The sequence below is a fragment of the Zalophus californianus genome, chromosome 13, assembly GCF_009762305.2.
Source record: "Zalophus californianus isolate mZalCal1 chromosome 13, mZalCal1.pri.v2, whole genome shotgun sequence".
NCBI lineage: Eukaryota > Metazoa > Chordata > Mammalia > Carnivora > Otariidae > Zalophus > Zalophus californianus.
In genome coordinates this window covers 52,899,004-52,913,772 of record NC_045607.1, presented here as the reverse complement: position 1 = coordinate 52,913,772, position 14,769 = coordinate 52,899,004, and positions in this window count along the sequence as shown.

Genomic DNA, 14,769 nt, shown 5'->3' with positions numbered 1-14,769 from the left:
ATTTTACGATTGTGTTTATACAGCAAACATACTTTGGAAAAAGAAGAACTCTCCCATGGCTGCTGGCCATACCACCTTGTGGTTGCAGAAGCCAAACAGGGCTGTGCCTGATCTCTGGGTGCTGAGGAGTCCACCCAAGGGCACATAGGTGCTCTGAGACAGCGGGGCCAGGTTCTCATGGCCTGGCCTCCCCTCTTCGGAGTCACACTCCCCTGTGAGAAGAGACGGAGGCTGGCCATCTCCTGGGGAAGGAGACGCAGCACAAGGCCAGAGACCCAGACTGTAACTGTCATCATCGTCATTATGAAGACACCCCCAGGCACCGTCTTGGTGCTTTGTACATATTTTCTCTGACTCTTACACCAGCCCGGCAGGAAAGGTATCATTATCTCCATTTCAGAGATTTGGTTCAGAGAAGTTAAGTAACTTGCCCAAAGTCACAGAGCTGGGCAGTGTTAGAAGCTACCTCCAAAGTCTAAGCTCTTTACAGGAAAACCTGCAGCCTCCTAATACTTTTTTTTTTTTTTGTCCTCTTTTTTCTCTGTCTTGTTAGACCACACAAGGACCTATTGCAAGCAGCACCAGACCCTTAGGGTCCATGGGGCCCTTGGCTTCTCCTTGGAGAGAAGCTGCCTTCTTTGCCTCTCCTTCCCTTCAGCCTGTGTACCGGTCTCTGGGTTTCTCTGAGGAACCCCCTGCCATGTGTCTGAGGGGCTAAGCTGTGAAGAGTGGTGGCCTTTGGGCCAAATGTCCTTTCCAGTGCCTATCATGGAATTGTTGAAACTATCAGTCAGGGGTGGGGTTGGCGTGGACCCCAGAGTGTTGCCTCCTGGGATCGGCCTTCCCACCCAGCTGACGGCACCTCCATGTCCTTCCCACCTACACTGGGCGGCGAGTTCCATATGACTCTGGGAGACTTGGCAGGCTGAGCTCTAACAGCTGTGGGGACAAGGGAAGATGGCCAGGGAGGGGGAGGTCTGAGAAGGGAGGAAGCGTGGAGGGCTGGTGCCCACCCACAGAGTTCAGCCGGGACCCCTAAAACCACAGCTACTGTAGCCACAGCCACTGCAGCCACTGGATTTCCAGGCTTAGTGGTCCACTGAGGAGCAGACAGAGAACAGTCTGCGACTTCAAGATCTGTAGGAAGAAGGAGGAACCATTCACCTGTCAGCCCCAACATTCTCTTTTTCATGGTGTGGATTTCATTTTGGCCAAAGCTCTGTGTGTGTGTGTGTGTGTGTGTGTGTGTGTGTGTGTGTCCGTGTGTGTATGTGTCTGTGTGTGTTTGTGCCTCCGTGTGAAGGCCATCATTATACCCAGAGCTCAAACATCTCATGCCTGGGGTGTGGCCAGGAATTCTTCAAGGTAGGGCCTGTGACATTGTTTGGTGAGAGCTAGGCAGGGCCTCCCCAGAGATCCGCAGTGGAACCAACGAATGCCTGCATGGGGGAATCAGTGAGGGTATCAACAAACTGATGAGGCCAGAGATCTATGTTGGGCTATTCTGGTCTTCCCTCCCTTTTCTCCTTTTCTCTATCAACAAATTCTATAAGCTACCTACAAATCCTGTCTCCTACTTCCTGAATGAACAAAGTTGGAATCAACCTATCAACAACCCTCAGTTACAGTATCATTGGTCATTGCCAAGGTGAATATCACTTCCATGGCCTACTCCAGGTCATCTGTAGAAAGCACTGGGCTAGAATCAGAAGACCCGCATTTGGGCTCTGATGTGGCTCCCAGTTAACTGTGTGGCCTTAACGAGGACTCTTCTCTAGGCATTAGCTGCTGACTCTTTCAAAGCAGCATCTGGCCGAGGGGGTCTGTTGAAGCCCATCAGAATAGGGTTCTCTGTAAGTGGCCTTTGAAGGTGCCCACAGCTATCACACACTTGGCCTATGGTGCATGAGCCACAGCCACTGCAGGCCACAGACTCTTCAGAGACTTCAGCTGAATGACCAAGGATCGGAAGCTTGGACCTTGTGTCTTCCAGCTCCTGGAAATGAGACATTGAGGGAGCCCCACAGAGTGGCTTCCAGTCCCCGAGATGGGCCCTCTTCTTAGAGGTGCAAGCAGAAAGTGAGGGAAGGGGACAGAGGTTCAAGATGTAGAAGGCCCAGGGCCAGGGGTGAGTTGCCGGGCAGGGCCCCTCTCAGACAGGCAAGGAGCACCCAAGGCCAGCGGGGTGGAGGAAGGGCTGGCAGGGAGGGAGATGCAGCTTTTCTGGGCTTGGGGACAGAGAACAACAGGCATTTCAGCCCCCTTCCCTCCTGCCTGCCACCTGTAATAGCCACCCCATAGAAAGAGTGGGGAGAGGGGTGAGCCGGGGTTCTCTCTCCGTGTCAGTGGCTCCATACCGAGCTGATGACTCAGATGATTTAGTGATGATAACAGAGTCAAAGGGGCTCTGGAGGAAAAACATAGCTAACCAAAAAGCCTCTCGGGGAGTTTGGGTCACAAGAGGAAACAAGGTCTAAAAGAAGAAAGACCAGGAGAAAACATCTGTAGGTCGGGCTGCAGGGATGAGGAGCAAGAAGCCAGCATCCAGAGGCACAGCTGCCAAGGGGCCTGAGTTGCAAATCATCTCCCTGGTGAGGACTGAGGAGCTGCGAGGATGGGCGGGGGGTGGGGGTGGGGAGGCCCAGAAGGGCCCCAGGGTGGGGGGCACAGCCTTCTATCCCCCAGCATAGCAGGTGTCAGGCTGACACCGTGTTCAGAGCTGGTGCTACCTAAATTGTATGCTGCAGGGGCCGATGCACAGGTCTTCTGTTCTCCCTGATCTGCAGCCCCCATCAGCCTCCCCATAGACACCTGGAACTCTGTCCTGGTCTGTAAAACTTTATCGTTTCGGGAATTAGTGACCATAGAAAACTATCAAGCAGGCAGTGTGCCAAGAGCTGTGCTCAGGACTTCTTTCCACACTGTATTAGAGTCTTCCAGAGAAACAGAACCAGTACAAGATCTGTCTATCCATTCAGAGAGAGAGAAAGAGAGAGAGACTTATTTTAAGGAACTGGCTCTCGCAGCTGTGGGGTCTGGCAAGTTAGGAATCTGCAGGACAGGCTGGCAGGCTGGAAACCCAAGGAAGAGTGGATGTTGCAGTCTTGAGTCCAAAGGCAGTCTAGAAGCACAATTCCTTCCTCTTTGGGGGACCTCGGTCTTTTCTCTGAAGGCCTTCAACTGGTTAGATGAGGCCCACTCACATTGTGGAGGGCAATCTGCTTTACTCATAAGCCACTGATATAAATATTAGTCACATCTAGGAAACCCTTTCACAGCAACATCTAGATTGGTGTTTGGCCAAGCACCTGGGCATTATAGCCTAGCGAAGCTGACCCATAAAACAAGCCATCACCTGTACTTTACTTCCTTTGATCCTCACAACCCTATGAAGAGGTGCCCGTGTAATCCCTATTTATAGGCCAGAAAACTGAGACTGAAGGAGGTTATAACACGTTGCCAAAAATAATACCACTAGTAGGGGACAGAGCCAGGACTCAGTTTCAGGATTGCTTGATTCGGGAGATCCCCCTGAGCCATGGCCCTGCTCTGCCCTGCTGGTTTCACTCCCAGAGACTCTATTTAAAGATTTAATTAATTAATTGAGAGAGAGAGTGAGAGAGGGCCAGGGAGGGGCAGGGAGAGAGGGCGAGAGAGAATCCCAGGCAGACTTTGCACTGAGCATGGAGCCCGACGCAGGGCTTGACCCCATGACCCCAAGATCATGACCTGAGCCAAAATCAAGGGTCAGATGCTTAACTGACTGAGCCACCCAGGTGCCTCCAGAGACTCTATTTAAAAACATATGCTTGGGAGGGATAGCATGTTAAATAATGATCAGTGAATCTCTTGCTCATTCCATCATTCATATATTTGGGGAGTATTTATGAATGAGCCAGGCATGTTAGTGAATCAGTCTGGTTGATCATGTTTTGCCCCCTGAATCAGCAGTATTCATCCCTTCCCATCAGGGGCCCTGCACCAACATCGGACTAGCATTAATGAGTACAGGCAGTGCCTGGCACACTTATGTTTTCTCTACTCTTCTATAGTGCACTCGAAAAACACTCTCATTCTCAGATCATTGCCTCTCTGACACCATTCCCAGAAGTTAACTTGCTTATGAATTCCAAAAGGGCATCCATTTGGGTTTGGGACTTCTACTTTCCCAAACCAATCATGGTGGTCATCTGAGTGGCTTTGTGCCCCGAGATTGGAAGCTTGGGTGCCCACCAATTTTAAGAGGACCAGGACATGCACCTCCTACCTTCACTATCAGGGGTCAAGACCCCACTTCTGTCCTGCTTGGGCTTGGAAACGCAGGCATCCTTCAAACTCACAAAGGTAAAGGAGAAAAGGAAGAGAAATTTAGATTCCCATGAAGAGCCTTTAAGAGATGAAGAGCTTGAATTAGAAAGTGAAACTTTTTCCAGCTTCAGGCCCCCTAGAGAAAGGTGAAGAACCCAAGAAAATGAGGCAAGAAAGTTGTCATCAGCTCTGTGCTCTGTTTGCCAGTGACCCCCTCCCCGGGCTCCTTCTCCCATTGGTCTCTAGGCCCCTTTCCTGTCTGTCTCCACCTTCTGTGTTAAGCTGGACAAGAAGGGTCAGCAGAATGAACACACTAATTTCTCTTAGCTGATGGCCCTCACACTGCACGTAAACATAAGACAAATGGTTCTGGCCACTACAAATCATGATCCTGACGTGTTGCTGACCAAAAGTCATGTGTACACCAATTGTTAAGACTCTTGCACTATTCCTGCTGTGGGAGAATTTGCCTAATAAATGTCCTTTCCACTGTGTGAGGGGGAAGGGAAAGAGAGAAGCCAGCCAGCTTGGACAGAAAGCCCCACATGCTGAAGGCTCAGTATTTACTGGCTTTGCTGGGTCTCTCCTGTTCAGCACCAGCCACCAGCCTTATTCAGCATTTACTCCCTGGTAGTGCCACAGACTGGTTGCTGGAAGAGGAGAAAGGCAGACAGATGTTGCTTCTCAGGTTTCAGAGTTTTAGGAGCCACTGGCTCCTTGAGATTCAAATACCACAGGTGTTTCTCCACTTGAGCCAAGATGGTCAGATTACAACGGGATACAGAACTTCGTTATGGGCAGAGACAGGAAATCAGAGATGGTGCGGTGCGGGCCTCTCGGAGTTGCTACTTAGGGCTGCATAAGTCAATGGATTGGTCTTGTGCTCTGCATAAAACCCTGGGTTTCATTCTGTTTTCCTTATCAGAGAACTAGTTAAGTAGCATTTTATCCCAATAATGATGTCTCCAAGGGGACCCCTGTGATCGCCAGATCCATTCTCCGGGGAACACTAGTTAACAAGCAAGGCAAAGAAGAGTTGAAGCTCTCCTCGGGGTGACCAGCTGTCTCTTACTGCCACGAGTTGGTTACAGCACGAAGGAGTGTTTTGCCAGGTGAAGCCCCACTGCCCAATTTAGTTCCATGCATTCTATTTCGTAGAAAAGGCAAAAGAAAAAGGACATGTCTTTTAAAACAACTATTTTCTAAAACAAATGGTATGAGCAAGAAGGTTGACACATGGGCCAGGGCCGCCAAATTTTCCAACCCCACAACACATGGGCTACACTAGAGAATAGGAGGAAACTCGTATTTCCACTGGTAATGGGAAAAGAAGGCTTTTCTCTATCTAGTGGGTATCGAGTGCATATTTCCTCGGTGTCTTCCTTCCTTCCATCTTTCCGCCTTCATTTCCTTGACGAACATAGAACCATATCTACAATACCTTACAATATGTAAGAGTAAGCAAAATCACTCAGAGTAAGTCTTGCAGTTCGTGCTTGAATCTCCATGTTATGGGACTAGGTCATTGGTCTTGCAGTATGTTAGTTTGGATTCTCTTTGTGTGTGATTCTAAGAATCAGAATTTTGCAGCCAAGTGCAATACGTATGAGTCATACAGTCCAATTCCCTTTTCTTATTTTTTGGGGGGGGGGCGGGGGTTTGTTTGTTTTCAAATTTTTATTTAAATTCTAGTTAGTGAAAATACAGGGCAATATTGGTTTCAGGGATAGAATTCAGTGGTTCATCACTTATCAGAACACTCAGTGCTCATCACAACAAGTGCCCTCCTTAATACCTATCACCCACCTAGCCCATCCCCTAACCCACCTCCCACCAGCCACTCTCAGTTTGTTCTCTATCATTAAGAGTCTCTTATGGTTTGCTTCTGTCTCTGTTCCCCTCCCCCCGTATATTCATATGGTTTGTTTCTTAAATTCCACATATGAGGAAGTCATATGGTATTTGTCTTTCTCTGACTGACTTATTTCGCTTAGCATGATACCCTCTAGCTCCATCCACGTCGTTGCAAATGGCAAGATCTCATTCTTTTTCATGGCTGAGTGGTGTTCTGATACAGGTGTATAGAGATAGCTATGTCTCTCTATCTATCACCTATTCTTTGTCCATTCATTAGTCAGTGGACATTTGGGCTCTTTCCATAGTTTGTCTATCATTGCTAATGCTGCTATAAACCTCGGGGTGTATGTACCCCTTTGAATGTCTATTTTTGTATCCTTTGGGTAAATAGCTAATAGTGCAACTGCTAGATCATAGGGTAATTCTACTTTTAACTTTTTGAGGAACCTCCAATTCCCTTTTCTTCTAACGGAGGAGGAAACGAAGGCCAGAGAAGGTAGATTCTTGAAAATTATCACTCCAACAAGATGAGTCCTAAAGCCTGAATTTGGGGAAGTGGTGTCAGTTGCAACTTCAGACTGAGGAGAAGACTTTCTTTTTCCTGGAGGATCATGAAAGTCTTTCAGAGGCCACTACCAGTCCCATAAATGCATCTTCTTTCATGGGCTACCACCATCTCTGTCTGTCTTTCTGTTTCGGACTGCAGCTCATGCTCTAAAAACAAAGGACATGGAGGTCTTCTGTACTGTGGAAAAGGCTAGAACGGCATGCATAGGTTAGCCAAACTCTCTTGTGCGGTTCTTAGCAGCAGAAGGAAACTTTAACTTGGAAAGCCTGCTGAAATATTTTATCCTTCCTTTGGAAAATGTCTTGACAACTCAAACTGGTAAGGAGCCAGAATATTAGAGAGGGCTCACTCTTGGGTAATCCTCAAAACTGGAGATGCTGTAAATGTGGGGGTTATCTGTGTCATCATTTTTCAGAGCTGAAAATTATTAGATATGGCATTGAGGCTGGGTAGGCTAGAAAGATGGTACAAATTCTACTTTTATTCTACCCTCTTCTCTTGGGAGCCCAAGAATCCCTCCCCTCGCTTTGTCTTCTCAAATCCATATGGAGTGATCTTTGGTGTCCTGGTTCTTTGGTTTTATCACAGTTTTTCCATAGTGAGATTCTGAGAGAAAAGGGGGTCACACAAAGGCAGGAATCCACTTGAAAAATGAAACATACAGAACTCTGGTGATCATCCTGCCTTGAAATGTAAGTCCAATTGTAATCTTTTTTTTTTTTTAAAGATTTTATTTATTTATTTGAGAGAGAGAGAGAATGAAAGATAGAGAGCATGAGAGGGAAGAGGGTCAGAGGGAGAAGCAGGGGACTCGATCCCGGGACTCCAGGATCATGACCTGAGCCGAAGGCAGTCGCTTAACCAACTGAGCCACCCAGGCGCCTGTCCAATTGTAATCTTAATCATGAAGAATGGAAGTCAAGATAAGCAGGTGTGACTGGCCCTGGTAACCCACAGCCAATTTTTTACACTGCAGCGGCAGAAAAGTTTTTCAGGACTTAAATCAGATCATGTTATTCTCTTGCTCAAAATCTTCCAGTGCCTTCCCTTCACTCTCAGAACAAAATTCAACGTTTCCTCACCGTGACATAAAAGGCTGTATATAATCTGGCCCTCGCCTACCTCCATGGCTTCACCTCCTACCATTCCCTGTCCTTCATTCTGCTCAGGCCACACAGGCATATTTGTTTCTCTAATACACAAAACAGATCCTGCCTCAGGGCCTTTACACTTGCTGTCTTATCTCTCTGGAATATTTTCTGCACCAACAGCTACATATCTACCTCCTGACTGATTCATATTTCTGCTCAAAGAGGCTTTCTTAGCCACCCAATAACACCCTGTCCACTCTTGTCTTTTCTTTATAACATAATATTTTTTATTGTTTATTTTCTGTCTCCTTTATCCAAATATAGATATCATGAGGCTAGTAACTTTATCTGCATTCCTAGGCTACTGCCAAGTATGTGGTAGGTATTCAATAAATATTTATAGAAGACATGAATGATTACCTTATATTTAGTGTTCACATATCTTGATATCTCTCTTCATACATCTTTTTTTCAAGTACACATACTTCCATCCCCCTACACACACACACACACACACACACATCACATCACATCACATCACACATGACACGCATACTAAGCATAAAACATTTAGGCATGAGGTCATTTCAAATTCATTAAGTATTAATTGAACGTCCTCTTAGTGCCAAACCCTCCACCAGGTGCAGGGGCAAGAGGAAAGTCCTAGAAAAAGGAATAAAAATGGTCTTATCTCTCCAGCAAAACCCCTTTCTGTTAACTCTTAACTAAATCTGTTTTACTTATTGTAATTACGGCAAAGAATTTACATGGGAAATTATTTGTTTATGCCCATATGTATTCTGAAATTACACTTTGTTTTTAAACGTGCCACTTCTTTAGATTTGTCCTTTTTCATATCATTGTGTCTGATCTGATTGTTGTAGGTTTATAATTATTCTTTAACACTGAGTTTCAACTTTGGAATTCTTGATGAAAAATAATCCCAGTACTGAGGTCGCACAATTAATTCTTCAAAATAAGATTAAGAAAGCCTGCATTCTGGTTGGAAGACCCAGTCTGGTGATTAGTTGCCTGGAAGAGCTTGTTACAGGCCAAATAGAAGGAGCTGTCATCCAGTTGATGGTTTCCAGGGATGAAGGCTCCAGGACCTGCAGTAATTTCATTTGTCATCATTGCAAAGCCAGATAGTCACGTGAGCTGCCAAAGCCTGCAGCAGAGGACGTTCACTTGCCAACTGTCCTTAAGAATAGGAACGCAAGGTAGACAAGGCAACTGCTGGAAATGAATTATTTCTGGCAGTTATATTATCATCATTATGAAAAATAGAGGCAGCATGGTTGGATCTACTTGTAATAATTTCCCAACTCTAGGCAAAAACTTTTAGTGATGAAGATGTCTCTAGAAATCCTGAAGATTTCCACCACCCTCGGCATTGTGAGAATAGGCTCTGAGAAAGCTTTGATTGGACAGGGCAGCAACACTGAACAGGAGGGAGAGAAAGTAGTGTGACCTGGTGGAGCCACACTACCAGGGTCTTCGGTGCAAGCTAGAGGAAATTCACCTCATTGGAGAGTCAGGAATCCCAAGGGTATAAAAGTGAAGGTGATAGTGGATTACAGTGTTGGTGTAAAGTGGGGAAAATCATGACTCCAAGGCGTGGAGGGCTGCACTCTTATTCTAGTCAAATTGTCTATTTATTGATTCATGGAAGTGCTTCTGCCGATAACCAGGGATAAAAGGAAAGCACTCAACTACCTGAGAAGGGGGTTAGCAAGAGCTGTGAACAGCACAAAGACCTTCCATAGCCAGGCCAAGCTAAGTGGGTGTTGTAGAGACCAATAATCCCCTAGCTCAGTGACTTCAAGCCATGAACGTCTGTTTCTTGCTCATACTATATGTGCATTGCACATCAGCAAGAGGCTCAACTCATCACCGTCACTCAGGGGCCCAGGTTGACAGAGCAGTCACCATCTCAAATGTTGCCTGTCACCTTGCCTGAGAGAAAAGAGGACCCTGGGGTGTCTTGCACTGGTAATTGAATGCTCCATCCCAGAAACAACCCATATAAATTCCACTTACATTGGCCAGAACTAATCTCACAGCCCCTATACAAGGGAAAGCACAATCTCCAGGGTCGGTGGGTAGAGGTCAGAAGACCAAAAACACCTGGTGAATGGCATTAGAGACTAGTGCAACCCTGTCCTTGCCCTGTGGGGTGCTGAGAAATAATGAGAGTGTTGTCCAAGTCAGGGCTGATATCCAGCCAGGGGGGTTTGGGAGTATGAGGGAGACAATATGGAGGATGGGGAATGGGGGGCCAAGGCAGATGCTGAAGATTTGATACTGAGCCCACAAAGTGGAGGTGGGAAGCCTGAGGTAGCAGAGAGGCATGTTACAGCTCAGCGGCCATGCTGACCACAGGCTGTTCCTGGGGATTGGGTCTGGGTGGTGGGTAACTCAATTCCAAGCCTCTCCTCTCCCAGTTGGGGAACTGAATCTACAAACATTCCTTCCTGCATCCTCATGGCTGCAGGTCCTCCAGCCCTTGCAGGAGGAGACCATCAGAAGATGTACCTGTGAGGAAATGGAATGGGAAGAGGTGGGCAAGGGAGGAGGGGCTCACACACCTGACTCTTGTCCCTTGACTCAGAGAAATGCATTTATTTTATTTTCAAGGGCTGTCAGTGTAAGTCCCAAAACCCAAGGGAGAAGATATAAAGGAGAATTTTCTGAAGCTTTTGAAATCCCCAGCTGTGTTGTAAGGGAGGTAGAGGACTTTTGTTTGCTTAAGACTCTAGAGCAGTATTTCATGGTGTAGTTCAAGACCACCTGCATCTGAATCACCGGGGAGCTTGTTAAACATGCAGTTCCCTGGGCTTCTCCCCAGACTTACTCATCTGGGGATGAAGCCCAGAAATTTGCATTTTGTTCCCCTGAAGAAAATTAAAGTTGGAGAATCATTTCTTTAAAAATGGATAGGATTACGATCAGAGCAGCAAAAGTTGGTGCCCCCTAGAAACAGAAAAGGAATCCCTTCTAGTTCTATGGTCTTATACTCCAGCGCAGCAGTTTAAAGATTCCAGTGGATTCCACCAATTAGTCCTGTTTTTATTCTGGCTCATCACTATGTCCTGGCTCCCCCCTCTAAAACAGTTCCAACTTCCCCTAGCATTTGCCCGAGTCTGAGCTACCAGTAGCTGCGATGGGAAAGACAGGTGGCTGGGCCTGTGGGGTAGGGGGTCTGCTCTCCGCAGGAGACAATTACATGCTCTGAAAAGGACAACCATGGCTTGTCCTAGGCAACAGAGGGGAACTCTTGTCAACATTTTGAAAAGCTGGCGCCATGCTTGAAAGGGGCTGACGGGAGCCACTGATGGGTCTGGCTGAAAAACAATTGCTTATGAGGAGGATCAGTGTCAACTTTGAAGTGAGCCATGCTCGAATTAGCACCATCGTGGTAACAAGCAGAATGAGCAGGGCTGAAATGACATATTTAGTCAGGAAAGAGGCCTGTGTTTAAGGGAAGGACTCTTGCAAAGGAAACAGTGCATGAGACTTGGATGAGAACCTTCTGGCTCCTTGTTTGTCTGGCTTTTAAAAACCTCAGCAAAGTTCACATTCAGTTGAGTGGCCCATTCGCTGAACTGAGTTAGGTGTGTAGCTGCCGTATTTCCATGGCAGATGGAATCTGGCCTTTCTGGATTGTTGTACAGGTTCCACCATTCATGGGCCATTTGTCCTTAGGAGTCATGGAGCCGCTGTTTACTCCAGAGTTCCCAAAGGTGGGATTCCATGCCTTCTCCCACTGACTGGGGGGTCTCTACATAGCTTGAGGGATAAAGTGAACCATGCTGCTGCACTGGGGGAAACTGGGCTCATTCTCTCCTCCTCTGTAGGGGTCATCTTCCCCGAATATATGCAGAGAGTCATGGCGGTGTTTTTGGTGGTAATGGTGGGGGAAGAGTTGAGTGAGCAGCGGTGTTGGTCCTCCTGCCAACCTCGGCTCTCCTTGCTTCCCCTCCATTGCTGTTCACTCTGCCAGGAGCTGCCATTCACTAACTCCTCACCTCAGCTCTGACCTCCTTGATTATCTTCATGGGAAGCTGCTGCTTTCTCTTCACAGAGCCTCCTAGGATGAGCTTGTTTTTTTGTTTTCTTTTGTTTTTTTTTAGAGAGTGGGGAAGGGGCAGAGGGAGAGAGAGTCTTAAAGCTGAGCGCGGAGCCCAGCACAGGGCTCGATCTCATGACCCTGAGATCACAACCTGAGCTGAAACCAAGAGTGGAACGTTTAACCCACTGCACCACCCAAGTGCTCCGGCCAAACTGGGTTCTTGAATGGGGTCTTGTCCTTCTCCCGAGCTCTGGGTGGGAAGTGGGAAACAGAATAGGAAGTTAGTTATTCTTCCAGTTACACATTCATAAACCTTTACTTTCTTGACTTGCTTGTGTATACAATGTGAGAATAATACCTCCCTTGAAGGATACAATTCAATCTCTACAAAGCCTAGCTCAGTGTCTGGCAAAAAAGGAGCATGTGATACATATTTCTTGAATTTAATTGCACTATTTTGATTAATTTTACAAATGATATTATTATGATAATGACTTTCTATTTGGGAGCAGCGCTGATTCGGGTTCCGACATCAGTCACATTACAGATGTCACAAAAGGCAGGATTTTTGTTCTTTCTGCTGCATATAAAACAAACAGCTCTATTTATCTTCATTTAGGGGTAAAGTGTTTTTTGCCTCTTCCCTCTTAAAAGCATTCTTTAAAAGAGTCCAAAGTGCACAGTTGGAATACGCTATCCAGTTTGTAATTGAAATCAGGAGTCCGTTATTAGCTTTCTGGAGATGCGCAGGCTAGTTACTTAACACTTCTCCACCCAGTTTCTCCTCATCGGTAAGACGGGAACAGTGTTCATTTTCCTGATGGTCATTTGTCAGCTGTTTTGTAAAGATGAATAAAAGAAGATCCCTCAAACTCTTTCAGTTCCTCAAAAGAAAATGTTGCCATAGTAACCCAAAGCCTTCGCTGAGGTTTTAGTTCATTGTTGGAAAATTTTTCCAACCTTAGTTTCTGCATGGGGAAAAAAAGAGAGACATCACGTTAACATCACCCATTCAGGTAACACCTGGCAACTTATCTACAGATCAGGAATCACTTCCGGAAGGTTATGGAGAGCATGTGGTGAGAGGAATGCGCACAGAAAAAGCTTAGCACAGCTCCTCACAGCTCAGCCATCTGTCGAGCCTTCTCTCCCCACCACCCTTCTGTCACTTACCTGGTGGAGGGCCTGCCCAGGGACGGCAGGGGGCAGGTCTGCAGACCCAAGGCCGGGCTGGTGCTGCAGCAGCAAGCACAACAATCCAGCCACGAGACAGAAGAGCCCATTAATTGGCTAATTTTGCTTATAATGTCTGGTCACTACTTGGCAGGCCCTGCTGTCTCTTGGGTGGTATTTACTTGGGCTCGTTTGGAGAACTGGCCTGGTTTGGAATTGTTTTTTAATGGCGTGATGTGAGCTTCTAATTGTTCCGATCTAAGGTGAGCTCCTGTCTTTCCCTTTGACCATTCTCTAGCCTCGATCGGTTCTTCTGGCCCTGGTACATCAGACCAAGCTAATTCAGAGGTGAATCTCAGTAGGTCGCTCAAAATTTCTGCTCCTCCCTAACCTCAGATTCTCTGGCTTAAGATGAAGGAGGATGGCTGCAAACCCTAGCTAGCCACACTCTGCCTTGGGAATCCTCTTTCAGCTAGACCCTTTAATCCAATATGGCGCTATCCGTGGGACGTGTCCAGTTTCTAAAGTCATCCTAGGTCTGGAGCACCGAAGGAAATAAAGTGCCCAGATGTTTACTGCAGTCTGAGCTGCAACGTTTTTCTTCCGAGGTGTGCATGTGTGTGCGCGTGTGTATGTGTATTTCTAAGACATTTTTGGTTCTTTGTGAAAATTTAGTAGAAATTGCTGAATAAAGATGAGCCCATTGGCTCTACCCTTTATTTGCTCTTTTAGTTCAATGATGTTTTTCTATTTCTTTAGTGTTTTGTCTTTCAGACTTTTTACAGGCCTTGGAAGCGTTCTTTTTGACACGGTTTCCCCCAGAAAGCCAACTTACTCCCCAGTTCTTCCTCCTTTAGACCTAGAGAGGGAGCAAGCCTCCTCCTCTCAACTTCAGGGTCTTTAAGAACCTTATAACTGTCTCCTTCCCTTCTCTTCCCTTCAAGAAAAGGGTATTTCCACTTCCTCTCTTTCTACTCCTGTTCTGGAAATGCCTTTTTATTCCTCACAGTTCGCCCAGCTTCCTCTTTTACTTGTCAAAGATTTTCTGAAATTCCATTTCCTTTGCAACGGTCTTGCTGCCCATCAGAAGGATGTTGGTGACTTATCTCAAGACCCAGTGTACACAGGTTTTTTCATCCTTCCAGTTCCCTCAGCTTTTGCATAATGAAGATTCCTTAATTTTCCTGTTTTGCCTGCCCCTTGGGGTGTGTGACTTCCCAGCCTCACAGGTTTTCGGCTGCCAAGTCCTCAGTGTCAGATGTTGTCTTTACTTAACCTTGTCTCCTTGTTCCTATGGCTCCAGGTACTTGGGGTAATTTAATTTTCTTTCACAATGATGAGGAGCTCTGGTTTACACATGGCAAAATGAGGTGCAGATAGATTCCTCAGAACAAATTAGTGGCTTGATTAGACATGGAGTTAATCTTCCGGTGCATGAGTTATTTGGCCACATTCCCTGGAGTTTCTCATGTTTTTTAGATCCCACTATGAATGTGCAGAAAAGACAGGAGCTTTTTTTTTTTTTTTTTTAGCCTACGTTCTGCTCTATTTCCCGTACGACTGGGTGGACATTTTACAAATGCTATACGATGAAAATGAAACCTCACATTATAAAGAACAACAACATTTGAGCTTTTATCTAATTTTTAAACTTCTAATACTCTCTCAGAATGTGACTTGTTTTTCTGAGGGAAATAATT